Below are 22,039 nucleotides of genomic sequence, written 5' to 3'. Positions count from 1 at the left end.
CCACCATCACTGGAAAACACAGAATCAGTGGTTCTGGGGATAGTGCTGCCTCTGATGGACTTGGGTTCTTATAGCTTGAAATGCTGGGTGGCTGTTGGCTTCCTGATGGGAGGTGTGGGTGGTCTTATTCCTCTGTACCACCCAGCCTCCTAGACCCCAGACATAGGAACTACCAAACAGCATTTGAAAGGAATAAAATGTGCATATGCTCATAGGAAAATGCTGTTGGTTTTTTTTTTTTTCTCTTTGTGGGGGGATTTAAGGATCACAGCTAGAGGTGGTCAGAGCTGATTCCTGACCCTGTGTGCAAGAATTATTTCTGGTGGGCCCATTAGACCATATGTGGTGCAACCTGAGTTGGCTGCCTGAAAGATAAATGAACTATCTCTCTAGTACCCATACTGTTGTCTTTGTCCTTCTTGAGAAGCTCCAGCATTTTGCTATAAATTGCATCTTGGAGCTGTATTCCTTTATGAAAGAGATTTGGCCATGAGGCTCTGAACTGGATCTTCATGGCATCTCCTTTGCTCTGAGCACAGGTTCATCTCTCTCAACCCAGTTTTCTCATTAAAATAAGGATGATACTGACTGTAACCAGGCTCTAGGATTGTCATTAAGATGAGGAAGGTCATGAACCTAAACATCATGATGGTAAAAAGCCAAAGTAATAATAGCCTTGGAACTGATCACCCCCTTGAGAGCAGGAACCTTGCTGTCTCCTGACTCATCCTCAGCTGTCTATATCTTAGGGATCATAGAAAGAAAACTCCAAATCCAGCCAGTCAGTATCAGTTTGATTAAAGTTGGTATTGTGACTTTGCAAGTCTATGAACTTGACCGAAGTCACCTTTATTTGTGGGTAGATAAAATTGAGCAGCCTCCACTTCCCCAAAGAGCAGCCACAGAACACAGTAATCACTGACCATTTCCTGAGTGCCAGCCATATGGAGACCATCATGAAGCTGTTAAAGACCAGGGTGTAGTTGTACATGGCCCTTCATGAACAGTTTGAATCTCTAGAAATAGCATTGTACTAGTTACCAGTGGCTGCCAGTACCTGTTTCCTATAAAGTTTCTCTCTCATCTGGTGAATTGAGTGACTTACTTATGAGGATTACCTAAAGCTGCTTTTCATCAAGGACATTGTTGAGGCAGGACTCGCTGGGGACACCAAAGTCTACTACATGGCACTCGTGGAGAGGGGCATAGCCAAATTACAGACTGCTGTAGTTTTTAACTCTGGTTATTCCTCTATTCCACCCATCTTCCAACTTTCCCTGAACTGGAAAGGAGAAGTAATCAATATCACTTATGACAATATTTGGGCCTTGGAAAATGAGGTGCCAAAAGGACCTGTTTGGTCTGTAGCCCAGCCACCAATTCTTGACCAACTAATTGCAGCAGCTATGTGTGCTTCTGTATGTCTACCTGAGATCGAGAACCATGATGTCAACATGGAGAGGCCCAAGGAATGTTCACAGGAGATGTGCCAGTGGCTTTTTAGAGGTCCTAGCAGGATAAAGCCTTTTAAATATAACCATCCATTCTCAAGGATTCTGTAGTCATTGTTAACTACCTGCCCACCTGCCTTTACTCTCCCTTCCACCCCCGATCCATCCCACATACAGCAGTCTGTTTTCTTCTTTGGCCCACATGTTATCTAATGGAAGACTTTTTCATTTGGGGCCTACTAAAGTATCACATGACCAAGTGGGGAATATAGTGCTTTTATTAAATATATGTAACATTGACACTTCTCTCAAAAAGTTTATGGGAGTATGTTTCCTCTTAGTCAAAGAAACATGTCATTTGAAACAGAGCTTCTTACATTTCATCAAATCATAGTCCTTTTCTCAAAAAAAAATTTGTATGTGACGCAGTATATAGTTATGTAAAATAGGTATACAAAATCAGACATTTACTAGAAATAAAATAATAAGAAATCTACCTAAAACAAAAATAAAATTTTGTAAAATAATTTGGATCACACTTAGCAATGCTTAGTATTTCTCCTGGCTCTGTACTCATGGAAATGCTCAGAGAACCATATGGGACTCTAAGGATTAGGGTCAATTGTATGCAGTGCAAGCACCCTACTCACTAGATCATCACTCTGGCCTCCTTAAAACCCATCCCATTACCTTCCCTCCCAAAGCAAAAAAAAAAAAAACAAAACTACACTATCTTAGAAGATGTTGCAATCCAGTTTAAGAAACTAGGCTTTGAGAGTTTGAGTAATAACACAGCAATTAGGGCATTTGCCTTGCATGTAGCCAAGCCAGTTTCTATCCCTGGCATCCCATATGGTCCCCGAGGCGGCCAGGAATGATTTCTGAGCACAAAGCCAGGAGTAACCCCAGAGTGCTTCCTGGGTGTGTCCTAAAAACAAAACAAAACAAAACAACCAGGCTTTAGAGCAGTAGTTTTCAAGCTTTTACCCCTGTAATCCAACTCCAATCTCTAGATTGTCTGAAAAAAGAGTGACAGAGATTGTTTGCACTAAGAGAGACATCATTTCTGGTCCAGTAGTTTCTATCCCCATTTTTTTAATTTATAACTTCTGTACAAAAAAAGATAATAATACTCATGTATTGATATTTTGGGGATGGAGTAAACCACAAGCTTGCATATAGCATTGTGCCTAATGCACAATAAATGACCAGTAAAGTCTAGTTAACTTGGTGTTCACTTCAGCACCATATATACTAAAATTGGAATAATACAGAAGATTAGCTTGGCCCCTATGCAAGGATGACATTACAAATTTGTGAAGCATTCCATATTTAAAAAAATAATAATTCTAGTAGCTTGCATTTAAAACTACTTTTAAAACTACTTAAAACTTGCGTTCTTAACCCCAAATAATCATCATTTGGCATTGTGTTTGTGTTTGCCTTATGAAGAGAAGCATGTTCTCTCTCTGGGCTCTGGGCTGCTGTTAAGCTGCAGACATATTCTCTCTGCCTTCCTTAATATGGAAAGAAGGGTCATAGGTGTAGGTGAGAAACAGTCCCATTCCCTACCTCCTGGACACTTTGAACAAGTCACTCACCTCGTGGAATCTTTGGTTTCCTCATGTACCAGAGAAAAGTATAAATGCAATTTGGTGTCATTTCAGAATGTTGTTTTCAGGACTATATATTAACTCTGTATAGCTTTCACTGCCATACACATGGTTAGCTATTGCTATATTTCATAATCTTATTTTCCCCATTTTAGTCAAATGGGTTATGTTTGCTGTCCTCTAATTTTTCAGACAGCAAAAATCTTGTTTTATTTATTCCAAATCCATGTATATTGTGTGCCAGACATTATTGCAAGTTCTTATACTGCAAGAGGAAATTGGAAATAAATTTGCCTCATTGGAGTTTATATTATAATAAGGGCAGTAATACCTTAAGAAATCTGTAACACAGCGGTGTGTATGGTCTGCAAGCAACTATAAAATGAAGTGCAGAAACGATGTTGGAAATGCATATTGGGTTTTTATTTTTAGACATTGTTCATATCTTTCACACATGTCTGTCCCCTCCCCTAGATTCCAGTAAAGATCTTAGAAATAGAAGAATCTGAGTCATGGTTTTATGGGATTTTCTTGTTTCTTTTTTTTGGTTTGTGAACTACTCCTGGGTACTTGCTCAAAGATAGTTCCCAGCAGTGCTCAGGTGATTATGCGATGCTGGGGAATGAGTCTAGAGCTATTATGTGCATATCCTATACTCCCACTATGCACAATATCTCTAGCCCTATTATAGAATTCTGTACATAAATAGGTATCAAACTCTTCTTGAATTATAACAAGGTTTAATTCCTGTCATATTTCTGACTATACTAAGCCTAGAATGGTTGTGTTCTAGGCGAATTGCCTGGAAAGAATGACTGGTTTGCTATTTTTGATAGAAATGTAAACCATTTTCATCAATCCTGCCCAGGTTACCAAATAGACCTGTTAGCCTTAGCTACTTTAAAATGCACATTCAGTTCATGTGGACTTGGCCTTTAGAGGTTTGTTCTCACAATCATTTTTCCATTTGCAATACTTTAGCTGTCTGCATTCCCTGGACTTTGCTTAAATATGAGCACATTTCTTTAATGCTAAGCACACATGTGCATATGCGCACACATAGACCAAGTGTCCATGCCTGATAACTACTGGTTCTGTGACGCGAGTCTAGGCTTTTGGAATTTGGGAGTGTTATGCTGGTTCTTAACTACAGATGTTGCTCTTTGGAAACCTTTGGAGAGTTGTTAAAAAATTCTTTATCTAAACACTATCCCTAAACCAGTGAGGCCAGAGGTTCTTTACCCTGAAAAAAATTCCATTGGTGATGACAATGTGAAGCCCCCATGGACCATTGCTATTTAATGGGGAGACTGAAGCCACAGGCCAGTTTCCTTCAATGGTGCATTTCCAGTGTATCCAAATTGCCTGCAAACTTAATAAAAGTAGCTCCCACCATAGTCTTAGAAGCAAAGCAATAAGACTTGGAAGGTCTGAGGATTATAGGTGATTTTGATACAGGCTGAAAGGCAAGCCCACTTTGATAGTTTCTTAGCCTTTTCCTCAGATGATTTCAAGGTATAAAGAAAAGACCAATGCCCATGCATTAAGGTGCCAGACTACCTCCAACACACACACACACACACACACACACACACACACACACACACACACACGTTCACATAATATTCAGGCAATTCTGAACCCACAATATGAGTGGCATGCATCTTAATCACGAGATATTTCTTCTACGAAACCTGTTCTTGCCATATTCATATTTGTAATTATGTAATTCTACTAACTGTTGCACAAATTAATGAAATACGATCATTAAGACCCTTCATTAAGATCCAACATTAAGACCTATTATTTCTACACAGACCAGTTTATAGTTTTGGAAAGATTTGGCAAGGGAGAACACTATAAAATAACTGTTCTCTTGTACTGCTGAGGACCAAACGCAGAGCTTCATATATCTTAAAAAATGTCTTTGCTGTTGATTAAACATTCCCAGTGTGTAGGTACCACTTTTAATTTCTGTCTGCTTTAGAGGATTCTGTTGACTGATTCTTAATGTTCAATAAAAACAGTGTGCAGTGCATGCTGAAAGAGCTATGATAAGCTATTAACATAGCATTAATTTTCTACTTGCTTATTTAAACAACCATACATTATTTAATGAATTCTCGTTTTTCCCACAAATTAACTATCTTAATTTAAATGAAACTCTGAAAGGAAAAATGAATATAGATCCTGTTACTTATCTAACTATTGAGCAAAAAGATTGGCTTCTCCATGATTTCTCCTTTGATTTTTATTTGCCAACTTGAGGACCAGTGCAAATTCGCAAAATGAAAAGGTTGAAAAGCACATCTATCTCCTGCTAAATGCCCAGGTTAATATAAATACTACTGTTGTCTACTTGTGCCATTTGATACCCAGTTGGTATTTATAGGACAAAAATTAATCTCATCCTTAATATTTTTATTCTTTGTTGTTTTTTCTTGTTGTTTTTGTTTTTTGGGCAACACCCAGAGATGCTCAGGGGTTACTCCTGGCTATGTGCTCAGAAATCGCTCCTGGCTTGAGGGACTATATGGGACGCTGGGGATTGAACGGAGGTCCAACCTGGGTCGGCCATATGCAAGGCAAATGCCCTACCGCTGCGCTATCATAGCGCCTTAATACTTTTCAACACTCTTCATCAAGGGTTGGACAACTCCAGTCCACAAACTACCACCTGTTTTTCTACAACCCACGAACCAAGCATGGTTTTACATTTCTAATTATGTAAGCCAAGTGTGGTTTTTTTCATTTTAAAGTGGTTGAAACAAATAGACGGCTGTGACATGTGAAAATAATATGAAATTTGCATGTCAGGGTTTAGACACTTTGAGCAAATGACATACAGCCTATTTTTTGGCTTACTACTGTCTAGAACAGCTCTCTCTGACACTGGCAGCTAAGTAATTGAAACAGACTTTATGGTCCAAAAAAACTAAAATATATAGTTCCTGGGTTCCCTTTAAAAAAAAAATAGGTCCTACCTACAGTGATGCTGAAGATTCCACATTTAATTAGACAGTTAAGGGATCAAGCCTAGTGGTTTGGGGGAATTGAATTCAGGGCCTTACACATGCTAGGCACATTCTCTACTACTTGAGTCCAACCATATATTTTAAAATGTCAAATCAGTATGCAAAGGTAAAAGGGAGGGTAAAGGCCAGGGGTGGAGGCTAAGATTATTTGCAGCTACTTCTAGCTCATCAAAATGAAGTAATAGAAACAATGATGAAAAGGAATCTCGGGTGCAATCCCAAGGGAGAAACTGTAGCCACCTGGAGCCAGGAGGAAGATGGAGCATGGTGTGTGTGTGTACCCTTCTGTTTCATGGCTTCTTACATGCTGCTGAGATTATATTTACATTATCAGGCTATTACTGCACATCTACTGAGTGTAATTCTACATATCTACTAAGAAAAGTAGTGTTTGAGCCAACTTATTTGCTCCATTGCCGTCATACCTAACTTTCATGGATGAGGGGAATGACATTCTAGAAGCATGCACTTTAGCAGAGTTACCAGTTCTTTACTCTCTCCTATATTAGACTTTTTCCAAATAACATTGGATTAAAACCACAATATGGGTAGAAGACTATAAATCTCAGTAACTAACTGGCCAAAAAGTGCACAAAAAATGAATAGATGTCAAATAACATTAATGTTTAGACCAACATTTTATTTATATTTAAGTCAGCAACTACACACATGCTAGATACTAAACAGAAAAAGTGGAGAATAAAGAGATGAGCAGAATGTCATCAGTCACTTAATAATCCTTGTGCATGTGATACTTACGTCTGACTTGCAATAGCTCTGAGCTGCTGCTGATTAGTGTATTAGTTTCAGTTGAGCGTCCTTCTATACTAATGCACTCAAATTGCAGGGAGACAAATTTTATTTTTAATGTTCTGCAACTTAAGTCTCAAAGTTCAGGTTCTAAACATAGTGACATAACTTTTCAAGTTGCACTTGTAAGATTGAGTGGTATGTATGCCAGGTATGACAATATGAGGATGAGAAGTAATTATATATTAAAGAAAAATAATACGGAAGAGGAAAGATATTAAGTGTTCTCAGGAACAAAGAAACAGAACATTTGACTTCGGTAAATAGTTATTAAAAGGCAGTCACATCTAGCATCTTTTACTCAGGACATATAAAATGAGGTCATGCTTGCCTTAAGAGATAGAGAAAATATGGAGCAGCTACGCTATTGCAAAGACTTTTGAGGTGTAAGTAGCAGCTTGTTAGCAGCTAAAATTACATCGCAGAACAGTTTAATGCACTGACAGATGTTCTTAAAGGGCATCAGAATAAATTTTTGAGGTTAAAATATAAAATAATAGGTTATTTTTACATGTGCAAAATTGATTTGTGATTGGACTGTGAAGAATCCAACCCGGGGTTGGAGATCAAGTGCATAGGGTGATTTGACAATTACTACATCCATATTTTTTAAGGAAGCAGTTTAATGAGTCCATGTGTGCATCACCAACTTCAACCTGTTGTCAGTTTGCAAATAACTATACATCATTTTCTCCCTATCCCAGATTATTGAATCCAAAGCAACACATATTATTTGAGTCTCATATATTATAGTGTATACCTGTGAATATAAGAACTCATAAAGCTTTTAACAAAATCATTATTCCAACTAAGAATAGTTTCTTAATATTGAAAAAACACTGACCGTTTATATGTCTTTGATTGTCTTCATTTGTTTTTTTTTTTTTATCTTATATAGTCAGGTTACACATAAGATCCACATGTGATTATATGTTCCTCAAATCTCTTTTAATGTAAGTTTGTTAAAGAACCCTAGGGTTTGCTACAGTCTGAATTTTGCTGATTGCATATACACGGTCTGGTTTGCCTTTTTTTTTCTCCTGACTATAGTTTGTGAAATTGGTAGATATGTTATTTTAGCTTGCTTAAATTTAGGTTTAGATTTGTTTTTGGCCAGACTGCTTCCGATGTGGATTGGGTATTAACATCAGGAGCCACTGAGTTGGCTTTACTCACTTTTCTAGCCATTCCCTGCCATTATAAATCATTGCCCACATCTATTAGTTCATTAGTGCTAGCAAATGATGATATTCTAATTCAGCATCTTTATGAACTCAATTTAAATATAGTTGGTGTTTTGAATCTATTGCCATTTTTTGTATTGATGTTATATTGACTTCCAAACTGAGCCTATTTCAGTTTTTTAAAGGCTAAGTTTAGGAACATCTGAAAAGTTATCTAAGGAAAGGAACCTGAACAACTAAATTGAGTTGTCACCGCTCAGTGGCAGGGGTCCTCAAACTTTTTAAACAGGGGGTCAGTTCACTGTCCCTCAGACCATTGGAGGGTCTGACTATAGTAAAAACAAAAGTTATGAACGAATTCTTATGCACACTGCATATATCTTATTTTGCAATGAAAAAACAAAACAGATACAAATACAATATGTGGCCCTCGGGCCATAGTTTGAGGACCACTGGCTCAGTCTTTCACAGATTTGCTCCATTTTTTTTTTTTTAGTGTTCTTTTCCCCTCCTCAAATTTCCTTTTTTTTTTTTTTTAATTTTTAAATTATGAGAACAAGGATGCAAAGATAGAGGACAAGGTAAAGTTACAGTGGAAGGACAATACATAACATAATTCTCAGAAGTCCCATTGCTGATATCCCAACTTTGAAATTTCATCCAAAGAACATTAAGATTGTAACACACTATAATATTTCTTAACAGCACACAGCTCCTTTTTTAAAGGAAAAATTTAAAGGAAAAATTTTCACTTCAGTTTTTTTTAGTAGAATTAAATTCCGGCCTCTATGTTACTTCCATATGCTTTACCAACTGAACCATCAGATCTGCTAGCTAAATAGGTTCCCCTCTGATTAATGCCCCCCTCCCATGACCTAGAGGCTTGCAGCTGTACATATGGTATCTAATGGCTTGGTGGGTAACTGAGTTAATGGTGTGTGAAGGTGACCTGAATAAATTTGTAATTCAAGTTAACCTGGACTATGGTGCACTATTGTTATAATAAATGTAGAATCTTACATTTTGTTTTGTTTTGTTTTTGTGTAAGTGTGGAAGTTAAGTGACTCTTGGAAGAAAGGTCAGTAAGCCTGAGTTTAGAAATGCTCTCAAAGACACAGGAGACTGAAGGCCTCCTCTTCTGAACCTTTTTAACAGGGTGTTATTACTCTTTTCCAAGTTCTGCTGGAATTGAGAAGGAATCATGCTCCTTTTCCAATTACTCTTTCTAAATTGAGAACTGCAAGAGACCAAGACAGATTAGGCCTTGATATGTTTCCTCAGCTTTCCCCAACCCTTCTTACCAGGAAAAATAGCTGCTAGTTTTGACTGGCTTCTTTTTTTTTTTTAGCTTACTTCATTTTGCTGAGAAAATATATTATTTATCTCTATATGTATCTTGAAGACTGGATTGTTACTTGGTCATTAGTTAGTGAATTGTTAGAGTCATATGTCAGTGAAAAAAAGTGAGGATGACCACCCAATCCATGAATATTAATATACTAATAAATGCTTAATGCTCTGACATAGGTACTGTTCAGAGAGGAGTTCTTTTTTTTTGTTTTGTTGTTTTTTTTTGTTTTGTTTTTGGGGCACACCTGGTGATGCTCAGGGCTTACTTCTGGCTATGCACTCAAAAATCACTCCCATGGGCCGGGAAGGTGGCGCTAGAGATAAGGTGTCTGCCTTGTAAGCGCTACCAAGGAACGGACCGCGGTTCGATCCCCCGGCGTCCCATATGGTCCCCCCAAGCCAGGGGCGATTTCTGAGCACATAGCCAGGAGTAACCCCTGAGCGTCAAACGGGTGTGGCCCAAAAAAAAAAATCACTCCCGCTGGGGGAACATATGGGATGCCAGGGATTGAACCCAGGTATGTCCTGGGTCAGCCGCATGCAAGGCAAATGCCCTACCTCTGTGCTATCGCGCTGGACCCATATTCTTTTTTGAATTTGTTTTTCTCCTTACATTTAGTGGAGCTGTGAATCCCACTTTGTGATTTACTTCATTATTTAGATTCATTGCTGCCCAAGGTTCCAGCAAAGTAGTGATAACTTCTAAACAACCAAATGCCAAAAACAATATTCAGCGTCCATCTGTTATTTCAATTTGGTTTTTGGGCTGCACTGGACTTTGCTCAGGGCTTACTCCTGCACTTAGATATCATGCTGGGCAAGGCTGGGGGACCACAATACGTGTCAGGGATTAAACCAAGATTGGATTGACCCCATGCAAAGCAAGCACCCTACCCTCTGTATAATTGCTCCAATCCTTTCAATATGTTTTTAAAATTGGGAAATGTGGACAGTTAGTCTGATTATTTTTAGCATGCAAGTTTCTGTTGTTTAGATCATTGAGATTTATTGGAGCTACAAGACAGTACACTATCACATTTCAGATGTAGACATTTTTTCTTTTGGTTTTGGTCACACCCAGTTGTGCTCAGGGCTAACTCCTGGCTCTGTGCTCAGGGATCACTCCTAATAGTGATCTACAGATCTTATGGGGTGCTGGCTATTTCACCAAGGTTGGCCTCATGCAAGACAAGCATCCAACCTGTTGTACTATCTTTCTTGTCTCCCTCAAATGTAGCACTTCTTGAATCTGACTTAACTTCTCTGAGTATCTGTGGAATATGTCAGATGATCAGCAGGGAAAAACTGAAGTCACATGAGTGATTCTAGTTTAAGAAAAGTAAATCCTATGCCCCAGCACTGACCTCTATTCTAAATAAAATCATGGTTCTCTGCTAAAATATGTATTTTAGAGTCCCTTTTAGGTTTCAGATTATTTGGGCCCAGGTATCCCCTCGTGGGCTGGGCTACTTGCTGTTCTTCTACTTCGTTTCTTTTTCTGAATGGACATGTCTTTGGTGTGGATGATATCAACTCTCATTCTTCTGTTACTCATTGTATTGTTTCAGATCCCAGAGATCTTTGCTTCTTGAACTCTTTAATTTAGCAGATTTTTAGTGCAAATTGTATTATCGCATTGATTTAGACTGATAGTTAGGAATGTGACTAGCCTAATAGCACCCTTCTCTCATTAAAAAGTTTGGAGTCAGGAGGAAGGAGACATACTGATGTCTCAATCTCAAGTGATAAAAAAAAAAAACCTAGGTGAGAAGCAGAACAGAGGGGAGCAGTTGAGATATTTTTGACTGGAGTAGATATGGAGCAATAGCAGAGTCAGTGGTTTTATGATCTACTTAAAGAAAGTATTGAGAAAGTGCCACTAAGAGTCACACACAGAGATTTCTGAGGATATTATGACAGGTGGCATTAGTAAGCAGGAGAGAAACGTTTCCACAAAGACTGGAGACAGCAGTTAGGGTATCTATCAGCATGACACAAATAGTGAGAAAAGGCCTGACTGGCATGAAACACAAGGGTGGGGTATCCTGAGAAAAATTCTCACCATGACGGAGTTCTGTTTGGTTGTGATTGCTTTGCCCATATCAAGTCTAGGAGCTGTGCTTCTCTGGGAGGGAGCATAATAGTTTGGCTTTTGCTTCTGTTTTTCTATAATTTGGGGCCACATGTGTTGGTACTCAGGGCTTATTCCTGACTGCCTCAGGAATCCCTCTTGGCAGTACTCAAAGGATCATAATCAGTACTGGTGCCAGGAATGGAATCTCAGCCAGCCACCTGCAAGGCAAGATTCCTAACCACTATGCTGTCTTTCCAGACCAAGGGCATGATTCTTCTCTGAAAAATCTAGGTTCAGGAGGGTAAAACCATTGGTCTACCCACTAACACATGGCAAGTTAATGGCAGAACTGGACTGACTTAAGTTCAAGTTTTTCTCTTTTTTCCATACCTCTCTAGGTTGGGACAAGTATTGGCTGAAGACAGAAGCTTCAGAACTTTTCACAATGCCTAAGCTATGTAAGGGGTTGCATAGATAATGATTAATTGCAGAGCTGGAGTAATATATAGATTTTCAAAAAATGATTGACAAGTGTGAGACCTCAGCTATACTTTCCCAGTATATGTGAATAATTTCTGTTTTCAAACTCTTGCTTCTAAATTAGACATTTTAGCTACGTTTGCTTTCTAAATATATTTATTTGCAACATTTCAGATTCAAATGTGTGCTCATTAGGCTGATTTCTTTTATTTCACTCTCATTATGTTTTCCAAAAATCAGAACTAAAGTGAAGACATTACAGGAGGAATGTGATTTATTTCAAGGAGAGGGAAGAGGACGATATTTTTAGATCCCTCTCAAGTCAGTTCTTTCCTTAGATGAATGTTGATCTATCCTCTGAAGGGAACTGGCACTGCTGTGCCAAAATCAGAATCCCTATCCCCCACTGTGACTTTCTCTAGAAGCTCAGAGAGTATATCCAGAGTGAAGAAAGTTTGTTCTGAGTTAGACTGGGTTGTTTGAAATGGCTCCATTTATCATATGTCAGGTCCCAGCCTCCACAATAAAGATATGTTGACTCTTACTGTTCTGAGGGAAGAAATGAACATTATTGCAGACACATTCGTCATTATCAGACCTTGAGAGCTAATCTAAATGGCAATAGACTAAGAGCCATGGTGACTAGTAGAAGCAGCTCATCCTCAGACTCTAGAGCAGGGGTCTCAAACTCGCGGCCCACGGCAGGCCTTCAAATATCGCAGTATTCGCGATTATTCGCTTACTGAATAATCGCAATAAAAATCGCATTAGTAAGAAAAAAAATCTCATTAAACATTTGCATACCCCGAGCAGTTCCGTTCAGGGTATGCAAATGTTTAATGCGATTTTTTGCGATTTTTTTCTTACTAATGCGATTTTTTTATTGTGGATATTCGGTAAGCGAAATCCTTTATGCGGCCCTGCCTCACCCCGATTTTGCCTCCTGCGGCCCCAGGTAAATTGAGTTTGAGACCCCTGCTCTAGAGGTTCCCAAACTTCTTTTGACTTTCTAGATCATTCTAGCGCCCTCTGTCATCCCTTTTGGGAAACACTACACTGAGCCTCAAACTAGTACAGGAAAGAAAGCATGGTGTGCCTGAAGGCCACCCAGGTACCCAACAGGTATTTCCCCAATCAGGCCCAGCCTCGGGACCAAAGGCCCCAAGGTGATGCAGGGTGGTTTCAGATACCTGGAATGCATTGTATCCTCCAAGTCATGGGGGTTCCCTGTGTCTGCCAAGTACTGGGTAAAAAATGGAGTATATGTTTGTGTGTGAGACAGCGAGGTATAAATTAGGGCCCATTCAAGTAATAATTCAACAACCTTGTGAGTGAGTGTGAAGATTCCTGTTAAATAATGGAGAAAATTGAATATCCCCTTATTGTTCAGATAAGAAACGAAAGCTTGGATGCCTGCCCAAGGTGCCAACAACAGTTAGTCAAAGACCCTGATTAGTAGCCCAGATTACTTCATTCTTGACCCCATTACCTATGTAAGGGCTGCCTGGTGCTGAAAGGTTGCTCACAGACAAAACCAATTCTCTCTTCTCTGGACTCTGAATAATAAAACAAGACTGGCAAGAGGTCAGCTGACTCTGCTGTCCTTCTTGGGAGACACTAGATGCCACCTCAGTTACATGTCACCAAACCAGTACGTCTCAGAAGGTGCCTGGAACTAGCAGAGCCATTCTGTTCACTTGTGCTCAGCCTACCTCACACAGAGTCCTTCTTGGCATGTTGAAATCTATCTTCTTGTTGCTATCTGTCTGCCTCTTGGGTATACTCTGCTTTCAGGATCTGGGACAGCACCATAGGGCACTTGTGTGACCTGCTTGAATTTCTTTGGTGATCCTTGCATCCCCAAAGAGTTGCTGTGGCTGACTAATTAGGGCACTGATGAAACGTTCAGTTCCAATTCCACCATGGGATCATTTTATTCATTCTGTCACAGTATATTAGGCATTCAATGAATTGTGTTTTATCCAGGACTCCATGCTTCTATGTTTCTCCATTATATAGTGGTTTGGTCTTGTGTGTTTGTAATTCAGAATCAAAAGGGAAAAGGGCTCAGGTATGGAGAACATGCTTTGCATTCAGGAAACCCTGAGTTGGGTCCCAGCACCAAAATACCAGAATGAAATGAATGTAGCTAGTTACTGCTTACTCCTCCTGCACCCCAGAACTTGCCTCAATCAGTTTAAGGAGCAGCGCATGCATATTCAGTAAATGTCAGCTCCTGTACTTGCCTATGTAGTTCTCCAAACTTTCTTTTTTTTCTTCTGAGCTCAAAGGTCTGGCAGGTGGATGAGTGAGCACCAAGGATGCCATTTCTCTTTAGATATGTGAAAATATGATTCCTAATCAGGGAGTCCAGGCTCCTGTTATATTTTACTTTCCTAATTTCCCAACAAGGAGACCTTCTCCTTTCACCTCCATCCTAACCCAACCCCCCAGATTTCTGAGCATCATTACCACATGAGAAATTCCCTCAATACTACCAAAGGTGATGTTTTCCCAGTATTTCCCACTGTGTGCTATTCTGTGTTTTTGGTAAGATGAGTACATGTGGAGAAGTTAGTACAGGAATCAGTGACGTTCATCCTGGCATGGAGTGCTCATCTGGGTGGGCAGGCTTTCTGCTGGATAGTACATATTTGTGTGCCTTGCTTCCTATGAAAGGAACATTTTGGAATTAACATACCATGTCCCTTGTCCTTGACAATCTTGACAACTTATGAAAACTATGCAGAAAGTGCAAGTGGAGAGTGAATTGGTGTGTTTCCCCAACCCCCATCACTCAATAGATCTTTGCCAGAGAGGTGATGAGCTGGTATGACAAGGGACTTGGTAGCCACCTTCAGTCACTATACCACCTTCCCTTTGCAGATAGCAGGTGTGGCCCTTGGGAAAAGTAGAAAGGGAGTTGCTGTGAGTAAGAAATAAAGAAGCTGAATCCTTGAAGTATTTTTAAATTCTTGACCTCTCATTTGACAATATTTTCCATTTTTTTAAATAAGGCTACTCTCATGAGTGTGAAGTGATAGCTCATTGTATTTTTATTTGCATTTCCCTGATAATAAGTGTTGCTAAACTTTGCCATGTGCCTGTGTAGCATTTATAGCATTTATATGTCTTTGGAGAAGTCTGTATTCAGGATTTTCCCCCATTTTTAAAATTGAGTTGACATTCCCAAAGATAAAATAATCAGTATTGGTGAGTATATGGAAGGAAAAGGATAGGTAATATACTGTTGGTGTTAATATATTTTTGTGCAGTCACTTTGAAAAACAGTATGAAGGTCCCTTAAAAATGTAAAAATAAAATTACCATTTGGCACTCTTAGTCTTGGCAAGACCTCTACTGGTGTAAAGTAAGTCACCTAGGGTGATGCTGAATACCCCTCCTAAGACGAAATTCACATTGAAGTAGAGTGGAAACTTAGTGTGGATGTTGTAGAGGAGGACAAAGAATATTTGAGAAGCACACACACACAAATAACAGAGGAATAATCACAAGCATGTTGTTGTTATCTATATGGTTTGGTTAATTAAAGGGTTAGTCTCAGGTCTAATGAAAATGGGAATTCTCTGAGGCAAAATGGATAATGGGAAATGAGCAATCAGCTCTATTCTGTGTAACTTGTAGGCACATTTCTATATAAATAGAGACTATTACTTCCCAATTAGACGCATATGATTGTTGGCGAAGAACAATTGGGGAATTGGGGATAGTAGATGTGTCGGAAGGCTGTTTACACATATACCCTTATATTAAAATATGTAGTATTTTAAGTGGGCAGTGGGTTCTGAGAGAGCTGGTGCTTTACCTCACTGCCCATTCACCAGCACCCATATTCCCTCTAGATCTTTCTATCTTACTCAGTTGGCTTTTCTCTGTGTCCTCATTTCTATCACTTTCAAGTTTCAGCCTCTGTCTGTCTCAGAGTTTTCTGCTATTTAACAAGTGCTTCTTAAAGGACCCTAGGAAACCGTCAGCCAGTTTGTGAAAACAAGAAGCCCTTTGACATAACCTCCTTTATGCTTTAAAGAGAGCAGGTGGTCTTCAAATTGTCAAACTGGCTTTGGGGGATTGGAGGGCAATTCAAATGCCATCATTTATGGAAAGCATTGTCCCTTCCTTTCCTCCTTCCCAGGCCAACTGTCCAGGCCTTCTACCATTGGACTAAAGCAACAAAGACCCCCCAGATAAGCCATTGTGCTTAGAAAATAGGCTGAAAGGTTGAAAATAGACCCAAATGTGTCAGCAGACTCTTCCAGGAGCTTTGTTATCACTCTATCTGGGCAGTAATCACACACACACAAAAAATAAATAAATAAAAAATAAGTTTAAAAAAACAGACTATCTAGTGACAAAGAGCATGCTGTCACAATGGAAACTTGGAGAACCAAGAGGCTGCCTTGACCAAACTGAAGCAGCATTTTTAATAGAATGTCCACAGAGTCAGTGAATCGGAATCAAATGTACTTGGCCTGAGTGTCTAATCCAATCCTGAAAAGGAAGGCAAACATCCTGAATGGTCAAGTGAATCTAAATAATCATTATTGTCATAAGACAAAGGACCACATTAAGTGGGAGGATTAGAGCTATTAGGCCTTGTTGGTGCAGGATGTACACTGTGGACTCCTGCCACTGAAACTCAGGCCCCAAAGATCAATAACTACTCAACAACTTTACCACGTGGCTCCCAAGTAAGCAGCCAACTCACCTCTCCACATGCTGTGAAATGAAGAAAGTTGGAAACTTCTAGCCACTTCTTTCTCAATGTAAACTGGTATGAAGGACCTTGAGAAGGATAGATAACAACTGATCTCACTTACTTATGATGCAGTGGGAAACCATTCATTTCAAGGCTATTGATACTGGGAACTGATGTATAGGAAGAAGAATATTAGGTGGGGCTGGAAAATGAGGTAGACTGAAGGTGACATTCCTTTCCTGGCCTGTTTTTCTGCTGGAGCTTCTCTCTGTAGGGGGTCTAGCCTTCTCTAGGCCTGCAGTGGAGACAAGGTCTTATCAGGCCTTAGCTACAGTGTCTACAAGATTGGTCCTGCACTAATGCTTTAAGCAGCTTATGGGTAGACACCAAGTAACTTCTGCAAATCCCATTTTTGGCTTTATTATGTCTCAAAACTTTTATTATATTCCAAATATTCATTGCCATGTTAGGAGGGGGGTGTTCCCTGTTTACCTGCTTGCCTGCTTCAACACTTAGGTTTTTATCCAAGGACGTGAAAACACTGACTTGAAAGGATGTTTGTACCTCTGTGCTAATAGCAATATCACTCACAATAACCAAATAATGAAATCAATCTAAATGTAAATATGCAGAGCTAAAACAGATGTGCTTATAAGTCTAGATAGATGATAGATAGACAGACAGACAGCCATGTATATACTCAGTGGGTAACTACTTTGTTGTTTAAACAAAAGAAATCTTGGGCCCGGAGAGATAGCACAGCAGCGTTTGCCTGGCAAGCAGCCAATTCAGGACCAAAGGTGGTTGGTTCGAATCCCGGTGTCCCATATGGTCCCCCATGTCTGCCAGGAGCTATTTCTGAGCAGACAGCCAGGAGTAACCCCTGAGCACCGCCGGGTTTGGCCTAAAAACCAAAAAGACAAAAAAAAAAAAAAAAAAAGAAATCTTGTCTTTGGGAACAAAATAGATGGAACTTGATAAGATTATTCTAAATAAAATAAAGAAATGAAAAAGTAACTGGCTTGAGCACCATGACTCATTGGGCTATTATAAATACTGCTATGATGAACATAGGAATGCAGATGCATGGTGATTTGGGGTGCCTATGGTATATCTCTAGTAGTGTTATTGCTGGATCATATGGATCTTATTTTTAGTTTTTTGATGACTTTATATTATTGTTCAAAAAGGTTGCAGCATTATTTACAAAAGCTAGAATTTAGAAACAACAGAATAGATGACTGGCTAAAGAAACTGGTATATCTACACAATGGAATATTATGCAGCCATTAGGAAAAATTAATTTATGATATTTGCTTATATATGGATAGATAGGAGATTATTATGCTGAATAAAATGAGTTAGAGGGATAGGGATAGACATAGAATAATCTTACTCATTTGTGGGATATAAGAAAAATAAAAGATAATATGGCAATAATATCCAGAGACAATAGAGATGAAGATCTGGATGACCAGTTCATGGTAGGAAGCTTGTCACAAGAGTGGTGAATGCAATTTGGGTAGTGAATAGTTGGGCCACTGTGACCATGATAGTTGGAAATGGTCATTCTGAACAAGAATTGGGTGCTGAGAAAAGATAAAGTGATATGCATGGTATTTCTTCGTTAGCAATAATGAAAATCACAGTGTCAAAAAACGAAAGAGAGAGATAGGGAAAGATGGATGAGAGGGAAACTGGGTGCTGAGAAAAGATAAAGTGATATGCATGGTATTTTTTCGTTAGCAATAGTAAAAATCACAGTGTCAAAACAGGAAAGAGAGAGAGATAGGGAAGGATGGATGAGAGGGAAACTGGGGATATTGGTGATGGAAAATGTGCACTGGTGAAGGATGGTATACATTCTATGACTGAAACTAAACCATGAACAATTTTGTAACCATAATGCTGATTAAAGTAATTATATATGGGGGCCAGAGATAGCATGGAGGTAGGGCATTTGCCTTGCTTTCCTTTTCAGAAGGATGGTGGTTCAAATCCCGACATCCCATATGGTCACCCGAGCCTGCCAGGTGTGATTTCTGAGTGTAGAGCCAGGAGTAACCCCCTGAGCCATGAGTAACCCCCTGAGCCAGTGCTGCTGAGTGTGACCCAAAAAACAAATAAACAAACAAAAAGGTAATTATATATGTGTGTGTGTATATATATAAATAAAAGAAAGATTCTTCTTTCTTATATTGTGCAAAGCTTATAGCTAGATTGTGGAAATAGTGAAAGCCAGGGAGGCCTCCCAGATTGTTCTGTCAGCATGAGCACTGTCCTTTCTCAGAATGGAGAGGATTTGAGAAGAGTTCAAGGAGCTCAGTGTTAGACACTGCCAGGACTCCCTCCTTCCCTCCATCTACACCTTAGCTTCAGAAAAATTCATTGAAATAAATGTGCCAAGGACTGCAAGGACTTTGATTCTGTAATGAAAATTGTTTGTGCTTCACCGCTGAAATCCAGATTGATTTGCATTTTATAATTTAACTTCTAATTTGGAAGGAAAGATTGTTCATTCCTGTTGAAGTTTAGACTGCAGGAGGAAACAATGGAAGGAACTTCCTTTTTGTCTCCCTCTCTCCCTCCATCCTTCTTGTAACCTTCCAGATCCCAAGGGAGAACCTTACATTTGGTACTGAGATTCAAAGGAAGGTGAATCAGCTGTGAAATAATCAGTCTTTTAACATTGGTAATTCTCTTAATACTTTAGTTACAGTTACACATTTGTTGGAAGCAGATTGGTGGTGGGACTAGGTTTCAGCCATATGTGGAAAGCCAGGTGGGACTATAGGAGTCAATAGGAGCTGGACCATTCTATACCCTTCATTGTCATGAGCCAGTAATTATTTACATTACATGGCCTAGTGATCTGTCTTCCTCATCGGTCAGCTTGTACTGATGCAGCTCCTCTCTGTGCCTGGCATCTGCAGGGACCCAGGCAACAGGCTGCTGCTCATTTCCTATTGTAATAGTCCTACCAGTGGACATACATGCCAGTAGAGCACAGCCCAACAAGACAGTGCTGTTAAACTGAGACTGTGAAAGAGACGGAGTCTCTGTGTCTCTGTGAGCAAAAATTTATTCCAAGCAGGTGGCGTTAAGCCACAAGAGTTTGCCAACCAGAACTATCCATGGACAGAGGCCAGGAAAGCAACTTTCAGATTTGCTTCCTGAGGCCGCTGTCCAGGGGCCTCCTTGAATAATTCATTTCATGAGGCAAAAGGCAGTGAGGGAGTTAATAGTGTAAATCACTGGGGCTAGTCCATGTGGATGGGAAGGGAGCAGTGGGCCAGATATGTGGGCAGGAGCTGGAAATTTTGGGAAGGATGTAAGAGCCTGGGCTCAGCAGCAGAGAAGGAGAAAATTGACTTGTATCTACCCTGAAGGTGGCCACCTGCATGCATGATTTGGAGAGTGAAGAACATTTTAGAACCTTTAGGCAAGGGGCTTCATTCTGTTTCATAAACTTTTAGGTCTCAGAGAGCAGATGGAAGAAAGAGAACCTAGTTACAGTGTCTTTGGCCTAGGACTCAGTATGAGGTACATGGCAGGGTGCAGCCCAGGGCAGTGAGAATGAAGGAAAAGGGAAGTGAGGCCCCAGGAGTGTGCAATAATGGACTAAATCTGGAACTCTCCATGCTGGGTGTTGGGCACTGCATACTCCCCAGATGGTGTGCTTAGAGAAATTATGCCTGGAATTTCTCTCAGTAGCTTAGAGAGAGGCAGTGGCTATGCTTACTCAGCGCTGCCCTTCACTTTCCTACTTCTCTTAGATCCTGACAGAGAATGAACACCCAACCTTGGAGGATGTCTTTGCTAATGTGAGCACCAAGTGAGGAGGAATATGAGCAGTGATCATGAAAATGGAAAAACTCAGATCTTTCTTTTGCACAAGGAGATCAGCTCAGAGTTGCAGGCAAGAGGAATTGGGAGGAGAGAGACCAACAGGATTGTAATGGCTCATAAAACTAGTCTCAACTGTCCAAGATAGTGTGACATCAAGGTCCTAGTTACTAAGTTATGGGATAGTTAGGTAAGGCATGCTGATGACCTTGTGTTTATAAAGTAAAATTTGATTCATTTATAGGTGTGTTTAAAACCATGGAGTGGACCAATTTCTGAGGTTGTTTGTGGGGATGAGGTAGAAAGAACTGCTTTAAAATGGATTCAAACTCTTGGATTGAATTTAATCTTGTAAAAGTGTTTCCAGGAACATTGCATGAAACTTCTTTATGGGACAATCCGAGGGTTTGAATGCTTTAAAAAGGATTCAAACCCTTGGATGGTCCCATGAAGATCCCTCATGCAGTATAGCTACAATGATTGAAACCCAACCAGGCTCTTAAACTACTGTGGGAAATGGCTGCTCTGGAAACTCAGGAGTACAGAAAGGTCTCAAACTGGTATAATCAGGGCACTACTGGCCAGACCACTGCCAGGCCATGCTCTCCCTCTCTTGTCCTTGGCTTTGTAGGAGTACATGAGTTTTCAGTGGCTGTAGCCTGACCTCCATTCAGCAGGACTCACTGCACTGGCTTTTGCTCACACCCCTTGTGTGCTCCCTTGGAGGGGTGTCTAGATAGTCTTCACAGACTCATCAGTTGTGAGCAAGATTGCAGAGTTAATTTATTGAGATAGAAATTATACTTGACCACAGCTTAGGAGCTGTGTCTGGTGGAGGTCAGGGAGCTATATGGTACCAGGGATCCAAATCATGGTGCTATGTTACATTCTTCAGTTCCTTAAATAATCAATATTTACATATCAACAGGTAATTAAATTGGGTATATGAGGGCTTGGCTTGAATCCTCTACACCACATGGTTCCCTCAAGAGGGGCTCCCCCCAAACTAAGAAGTCCCGGGCTGGAATGATAGCACAGCTGTAGGGTGTATGCCTTGCATGTGGCAGATCCAGGACAGACCTGATTTGATCCCTGGTGTCCCTTATGGTCCCTCGAGCCAGGAGTGATTTCTGAGCACATAGCCAGGAGTAATACCTTAGCATCACTGGAGGTACTCCTCCCCCAAAAAACACTAAGAAGTCCCAAAGTACATTATGGATGAGGGAAAGTTGAATCCCAGAGAAGGGGTGAATGAAGAGAGAAGTCAGGAGTGTTTATTGGGGAGAATAGTTATTTTCTGCCACTACCAAAAAAAATTCCACTCCTTCATTCACCAGCTGGCATCATTCCTTTTCTACCTCTTGTTCTGTGTCTTCTCCTGTCACACAAGTGTCACCTCTGATTGAGTTGTTTTCCTGGCACTCTTCATTCATGCTCTAGAACATTTGAGAATATGCTCCGCAAATGTACCTGCCTCCA

At 40.0% G+C, this 22,039-nt stretch overlaps 1 protein-coding gene and 1 non-coding gene across 3 annotated transcripts in view; both read left to right on the top strand.

Annotated features, from left to right (window-relative positions):
• Positions 1-22,039, top strand: part of MGAT5 (alpha-1,6-mannosylglycoprotein 6-beta-N-acetylglucosaminyltransferase) — a 369,147-nt gene that overhangs the window by 295,582 nt on the left and 51,526 nt on the right. The window lies entirely within an intron of this gene.
• LOC126009827 (U6 spliceosomal RNA) lies at positions 2,682-2,787 on the top strand. Its single transcript, XR_007496020.1, has one exon. It is a non-coding gene; the product is annotated as a U6 spliceosomal RNA (small nuclear RNA).

Source organism: Suncus etruscus, chromosome 5 (assembly GCF_024139225.1).
Source record: "Suncus etruscus isolate mSunEtr1 chromosome 5, mSunEtr1.pri.cur, whole genome shotgun sequence".
NCBI classification, from domain to species: Eukaryota; Metazoa; Chordata; class Mammalia; order Eulipotyphla; family Soricidae; genus Suncus; species Suncus etruscus.
The sequence above is the reverse complement of the archived record's forward strand: the minus strand, read 5'-3'. Positions and strand labels throughout refer to the sequence as shown.